This window comes from Cydia fagiglandana, chromosome 7 (genome assembly GCF_963556715.1).
Source record: "Cydia fagiglandana chromosome 7, ilCydFagi1.1, whole genome shotgun sequence".
Classification (NCBI taxonomy): domain Eukaryota; kingdom Metazoa; phylum Arthropoda; class Insecta; order Lepidoptera; family Tortricidae; genus Cydia; species Cydia fagiglandana.
Genome location: NC_085938.1, coordinates 2,315,849 through 2,323,689, shown reverse-complemented (window position 1 = coordinate 2,323,689; position 7,841 = coordinate 2,315,849).

Below are 7,841 nucleotides of genomic sequence, written 5' to 3'. Positions count from 1 at the left end.
TTGAGTTAAGATTTTTCCCATTATGATTCCAAATATTACGTTCATACTGAAGTATTTCGTATTTTCCTCCATAATAATGTTTATTTTCTTTTAAACATATAAAAGAAATTAATTATTTAATTATTGTAATCTTTTATCTACCTCACGCTTTTTGAATTTTACAGTTTAAAATGATACCTAGATGGCTCCTCGCACACAACTGTCAATGATGTCAATGTCATCCTTATGTCAACAAAAATATGTTGTTTATTTTCTCTAATAGATTCTTGCTGTTATCTTGTCTTTCTATGAAGTTGTTTAGTAATTAATTTAATAGTGGATACATGTGATAAAGACTAGACCGTGAAATCAAGTGCTTTTAGTTACCTTTGTTTAGAAATTTAAACAAAATCGTGAACGTAAACACACGACCGGCAAGAAAGCTCCCGGAAGCTTTCCTTCACCGCTAAAATGTAAGTTTTATATTGATAATTAAGCTTAATACTATGTAATAGGCATATGGCCAGTCACAATATGATATTCAACTCTATTGACGGCTATTAAAGTTCATATTAAACAAATATGTTTTATTACAATGCAGTAAGGGGTCAGAAGTCAGGAGGTCCCGGGTTCGAATCCTCGTACGGACATATATTTATCTAGATCTACTACATACAGGGTGGCAAAAAAATAAGTGTGTTCCTGTTGCCAGGGAGGTTTTGGGATTGAAGGGTAAATAATTTTTTCGTGATTTCGGGGTTGGTCCTATAGTAAAAAGTTGCTCAATATAATCCGAAAACCTTCCTGGCAAAGGGAATGCAGTTATTTTTTAGCCACCGTGTACTTTATATCTAATATCGTCGTCTAGTACCCACAACACAAGCCTTATTGGGCTTACGCTACGTCTTACGTAGGCGAACAACGCGCGAACGCGGCGCGGCCTGACATTCGCGTGCAAATCGCGCCGCACCGCGTTCGCAACGAGATCGCTTACGTAGGACACTTCTATGGGCATCAAAGGATTGATTTGTGCCAGATTATCCCATAATATTTATTTACCTTTTATATTAGTTAAATTTATAACAAAAGATATTGTGTGAAAAATTAACGACAAATTAAACATTTTAAACAAATTAAATGAACTGACACAAAGACAGGTCCAACATTGAAGGGGAGATGACAATAGTATCCAATGGACCCCTGATCCATACGGGTTCCATAGAGATGCAAATATGGCACGCGCCAAGAAAAAAACAGGTACGAGTAATAAGTAGAGATGCTGGTATCGAAAATGTTTTCAACGGTGTATTTATTCAGATAGAGTATGAATGCGGAAATACGGGGTAGGTAAGAAAGAACAGTCAGCAGCAGAAGTTGCTAAAGGGGCGAGGTGTTCAAAATCACCTTGACACGCACTTATTAACAATAAAGTCACGTCAAGATAATTTTGAACACCTCGCCCGCTTAGCAACTTCTGCAGCTGGCTGTACCGTAAGTTTGATATTATTGAACGGGTTAAAATTAAAGAATGCTGTGTGATGACAAAAAAGGTAAACAATCTTAATGTGTCTTTTAATTGAAAAACACATTTTAAAAATAAGTTACGGCAAATATGTAACAATTATGAGTCTAATACGATCATTTATATTCTTCTGCTTTCATAAGTAATAGTTTTTGGTTTTTAAAAAGCGTTTTTCAATTAAAAGACAATGACATGTTAAGATCGCTTACCTTCTTGCAAGTTCTTTCTAAAGGGGCCCACTGATTACCAGTCCGCCGGACGATATCAGCCTGTCAGTTGACCGCAAAAGGCCACACACTAACAGTTTTCTGTCAGTTTTCGGCCTGACGACTTACACGAACTGATCGTGTGTGGCCGCCTGACGATTCCAGTCAGCGCCGACAGATATCCGCCGGACAGTCCGTGGCCTCGAGTCCAGTCAAACACACATCATGAGGTAGCCGGCCGGCGATCGACACACGTTACAGCATTAGTAAATTCTATTTTATTCCTAATACTTAAGAGTTCATAGTCCCTAATAAGCAATATAAGCATACGACTTTTTGTCTTCGAACATCACGGATCCAATACTTAATTCTTTGAGGCTGATATTTGCTTGTAATTTCATACACAATTTACGGCTAGTAGACCTTATTAATCTTAAATACGGTAGGGCTTCTGTCAAATTGAAATAAAATTATTCCGAATGTGCAAACTATGTCACCAGATGTCAGTTTAAAATTTATACAATTTTAAGGCCTGTTTACAACAATGCGAAAGTTGCATGTATCTAGATTGTCAAGACTTTTCTTTATTTATCATGTTGTTACCTCGCAACTGTTGTTTACTGTCAGTCAAAAATAAATGTCGTAAAGAGAATTATGACATAAACCTTATTACCCGACTACGGCAACGCAAAAGGAGGGTTATGATTTTGACCGGTATGTATGTGGGTATGTATGTATGTATGTATGTATGTTCATCTGTTCCCTCATAACTTCTAAAGTACTAATTATAATTTAACAAACGATGTGTCATTCGAATCGTCTTAATCGTCCGCTGGTTATAGGCTAGATGGCGTCCCAAAAAAATGAACACTGCGCCCTCTAGAGGTCATAAAGTCACAAACCAAAAAACCAAAATTAAGTAATGATGATGTGTTATACATCATTGGAAAGAGCTCAATTAGCACATTTCAAATATATAAATATTGTTAGCGTTTGCACCCGGCTTTGCTTGCATGCGCCAGATAAAACATTAAATTTTCGGTTAGCTACAAGCGCTCTGGTTTCTATCCGCGTGTTACGCGACTACGGCGATACAAGAAGGTTTTTGCAAAAGAAATTTGTTTGGCCGCTATACATGGTGTTTTTTTAATGTCCTGCAACATTTTATAACGTGAATAGGTATAGAAGTCCTGATCAGCCAAAATGTATGAAACAGTCAATTTTTTTACAAGATACGTACGCGTTCCGAAGCCGGGCGCCTTCGGCGCCCTCATAGTAAAAGAGTCGGGCGTAGCCTGACATACGCGTTCCAAAGCCGGGCGCCTTCGGCGCCCTCATACTAAAAGAGTCGGGCGGAGCCCGACGTACGCGGTGCAAAGCCGGGCGCCTTCGGCGTCCTCATACTAAAAGAGTCGGGCGTAGCCCGACATACGCGTTCCAAAGCCGGGCGCCGAAGGTGCCCTCATACTAAAAGAGTCGGGCGTAGCCCGACATACGCGTTCCAAAGCCGGGCGCCGAAGGCGCCCTCATACTAATAGTGTCGGGCGTAGCCCGACGCACGCCTTCCAAAGCCGGGCGCCTTCGGCGCCCTCATACTAAAAGTGTCGAGCGTAACCCGACGTACGCGTTCCAAAGCCGGGCGCCTTCGGCGCCCTCATACTAAAAGAGTCGGGCGTAGCCCTTTCATACTTTTTAGAGCGCGATTTGCAGTAGTCGGGTTTTAGTTTTTAAACTTATTTTTTATTTTTTCTCTATTAATTTTAAATGTGACATATTGTATTTGCGTGGCTTATATATTCGAAAATACAGACATGATTATTGATTGCTGGAAGTGTAACCGAGAAATAAAGGAGCAAGCATTCAAAGATTCAAATAGGGAAATTAGCCTCCCAATATTACCTAAAACACTGGTTAAAATTTTAATAGTTCTCAAGATAACGCCGGGAGGTATACCATCGTTGGCGTTCACGGCAGCTAGCAATGAAAAGACTAGCTATGAAAAATACCTGTATAAGAAAATCGAAAACATAATATCACAGTTCTGATTTTTTTCATGACTGACATTCTGCAAAAATTGTGCGATTTGATTCTATAAAGTACGCTATAAAGACACGTGGTAGGAACACTAGCGCAAGTATGGAGATACCTCACCTAACCTAACCGAAGTACCTGCTTAGACAAGAGATAAGATCTATGCCTGAAATTCTTCAGCTACAAGTTGGATCCGAATTATGACAACATTAATTCATTCCGTTTTAAGTTAAAAGAATATCTGGAGCAAACTGTGTTCGGCGTTACAGAGCGTGGCGTGGCGATATTACCTACCTGCAATTCTCCTACTATGTGACAATTATTACAAAAAAAGGATATGGAGTTAGAAGCTGCAAGCGGTGGATTCAACCTACTTTTACTTACACCGTCTCATTTAGGTGTTATCATTGTATACCAAATTGAAAGAGATGAAAATACTTTACTGTTATGTTTTTGTTTTATTTATTCTACTCTTTAAAACCTTTTCTACATAATATTAGGTTCACTTGGGCGGTTTACGAGTGATTTTTTTGTTTGATACCTTGTAATAGATTTTTATAATTTACAAGAAATCAAACAAAAAAAAATACGTACATCACCAGATATAGTAATCCACTTCGTCACCTTTTTCTGGTTGTATTTCGTTTCTGTAACGGTCTGGCGCCCCCTATAGGCCAAGAAATAAGAAGTTATAGAGGGAAATGCTAGGAACACAATTTTTGACTCCGTAACTTTGTTTGGACTAGTTAGGAGGTGAACATATCAAAAGTCCCCGGCCGTAGCCCCGGTGCTGGGGGGAAGAGGGGGGAAAGAAGGTCTCATTTTTCGGTTTTTCACTAATATCTTGGAAACTTTGCGTCTTAGCGACATGACTACTGAGACAAACCAAAAGCTGATAAAATTTGTTACAAGTTTTATTCAGTCAAGTTTTTCGATATCTTGAATAGTTTTTGAGATATCCGCTCTTGAAAGTTTATTTAGGGCTTTCAATTTTATCTTGACATCTACATTAGAGAAGCTGCTAGGCCGTGTTTGGTATCATTTTCGTATAAATCGGGGGTGCTGAATTCATTTTTGGTATCACATTGACACCATTCCTTAGAAAAAACATATAAACTTTAAACAAATACCTTTTTTTTTAAATTCCTCTTCACGCTTAAACCGCTCAACCAATTTAATTGTAATTTGGTATACTGATATTTCGAGTCCCAAGACAGGACATAAGATACTTTTTATCTCAATAATCATCCTTTAAAGTTGTGAAATGGAGTATGGGGGGAATTCAACTTCGTCGACGAAACTGAATTTCTGAGGTAAATACTGCTTAAGGTAAAGTTTGAAGTCATGTTAGGTATCATTTTCATCTAAATCACACATGTATACCATCCTAAATTTCACCTAAACCGGTTCAGCGGTTATTGACTCTTCATACAAACTTCTACCCCACTTTTGACATCCTCAAAAGATGCTTTTGGTTATAAAAACCATCCTATGTCCTGTGTCGAGACTGAAACTATTTCTATACAAAATTTCAACGAAATTGGTTCAGCGGTTTAAGCGTGAAGAGGGATTTTTAAAAATATTTTTTATTAATTTTTGGTTTTACTTCGGAATAGTGTCAATGTGATACCATAAATGAATTCAGCACCCCCGATTTATACGAAAATGATACCAAACATGGCCTAACAGCATCACTGATGTAGATATCAAGATAAAATTAAAATCACTAAATAAACTTTCAAGAGCGGGTATCTCAAAAACTATTCAAGATATCGAAAAACTTGACTAGATAAAACTTGTAACTAATTTTATGAGCTTTCGGTTTGTCTTAGTAGTCATGTCGCTAAGATGCAAAGTTTCCAAGATATCAATGAAAAACCGAAAAATTCGACCTTCTTACCCCCCTCTACCCCGCAGCACCGGGGCTACAGCCGGGGACTTTTGATATGTTCACCTCCTAACTAGTCTAAACAAAGTTACGGAGTCAAAAATTGTGTTCCTAGCATTTCCCTCTACAACGTTTTTTGAGCATTCATTTACTGACCTACTACGCAGAGTTTCGCGTAATATTCCCTATTGATAACCTTCGTCCTTCTCAGATTTGAAAGTCAGTTAGGTAATAAAAGCTTGTAAAATAGTTTCTGGTTGGGCCAGTAATTGACTGGTAAAGAATAACTTAAAACATTAAGTCCACCTTTTGTACCTTTAACTTGTTTTGTGCAATAAAGTATAAAATAATGAAATAAATAAATATTTAAAGTACATCCTATTTTACTAGTAGAAATAATAAATAGGACCAAACAATGGAACTGTTACAATTATAGAGTAGGTAACTACTTTATGCAATCTGTTTAATTACGGAGGCAAACATAAGAAAAACATCAAAGTCAAATTTCATGTAACTAATAAAATAACTAAAAAAGTTTCATAATTTCAATTATATAGGACCTTTGGTTCCAAAGGACCAGAACCAGAGCTTTAGTTGCAACTATTGAGGTTTTCCATTTATCCAAGTAACCAATTAACCAGGTTTCACTGTAGTAGTAAAATATAGGTTTACATTTTTTGCCTTATTACAAAGGAATAAGGTCCAAAAGTGTAAACATTATCTTTGACGTCGACAGTCCATTTTAAGGAAAAAATTAAACTAGTTGAAAAACACGAAACTGAAGGCTCTCGACTGACAACAGATGACGGCCAACAGGCCACCGGCCGGCTATCTGATAATGTGTGTGTAAATTGGCCTGCAGGCCACGGACTGTCCGGCAGATATCTGTCGACGCTGACCGGAATCGACGAGCCGTAGTCCGAATAGCCGTCAGTCCAAAATCTGAACTAGAACTGTTAATGTGTGGCCTGCTGCGGTTAACTGACAGGCTAACATCGTCCGGCGAACTGTCAATTTGTAGGGATCTGTCAAAATTATATCAGACTATTGCCGGCAGGCGGCCGTACGGTGGGAAAATGACGACTCGTCTGTAGTCGCAGAGGTGGCAGCAGACTATTGCCGGCCGGCAATAATCGCTTATGTTTGTGGACGTTATTGGTCTAGGACGGCAGGTCGCCCGATAAGGCCAGAGACTGCAGGCGGACTGGTAATCAGTGGGCCCCTTTATGCTAAAAAAACGAACTATAGGTATCACATTGATTTGCTAGATTATATAATGTAAGTTCAACCTGGGTAAATGCAACTAGAGATTATATGGATGGTCAAGCAAATCTTATCAGTAGAAAAAGGAACGAAATTCAAACCCTTCGCGCCTACTTTTTTCAGGCCGCCTTTTCCTACTGACAAGATCTGCTTGACCAACTTTATTTATATTGCGTCGATTCTGATTGTAATTTCTCGAATATGATTAATAGGAACGCCCTCTAGTTGTTTAACTCTTCTGTGAGGCTTAGCTTATAACATAACTCACTACAATTTCGAGACAGTCAAGACCCAACTCACAACAGTTCCAACAGTACAACCCTTGAGACCCGTACCTATGGTTAGTATTACGAGTATCTTAACGTTCTTTCTAGTTCTACCCCAGCCAGGGGGGTGTCACTACGCAGTACTATTAGTTATTCTGTGCCCCAGCGTTTGACCCGGAGAACCGTTGCAAGTGTTGCAACCCCTAGAAACCAGTTTGACCGGATCGTCCGTGGGAACCATTGTCCACTGTCACTGTCACCCTTAACTTAAGGACCTTAAGCGTAAGGGTTGAAATGCACTTGTTAGGGCTCCAATACAATAGGTAGTGTCCTGTTCCGGGTGCGTGGTATACGGGTGCGGTGGATGGTAAGATTTTAAAGGATATGAAGTCGGGTGTCAAAAAACCTAAAGATGTAGTTATTAAATATTTGGATTTTGGTTGCATATAGCTGATGATAATGATTATTAGATGCTTATTAGTAGGGATACTGTAGTACTCACAGAGCTTACAAAACTTTATTTTATCGGTAGGTAGGTATTAGGTAATAGGGACACACAAAAAAACTGTTTACGAAAATTTTGAATAACTTATGGACAATTAATTTCAGGTTCATGACATTTAGCGTCTAGTTTATCCTGTCATTTTATACTACAGCCAATAATGCCAATATAAAAGTAAGCGCTT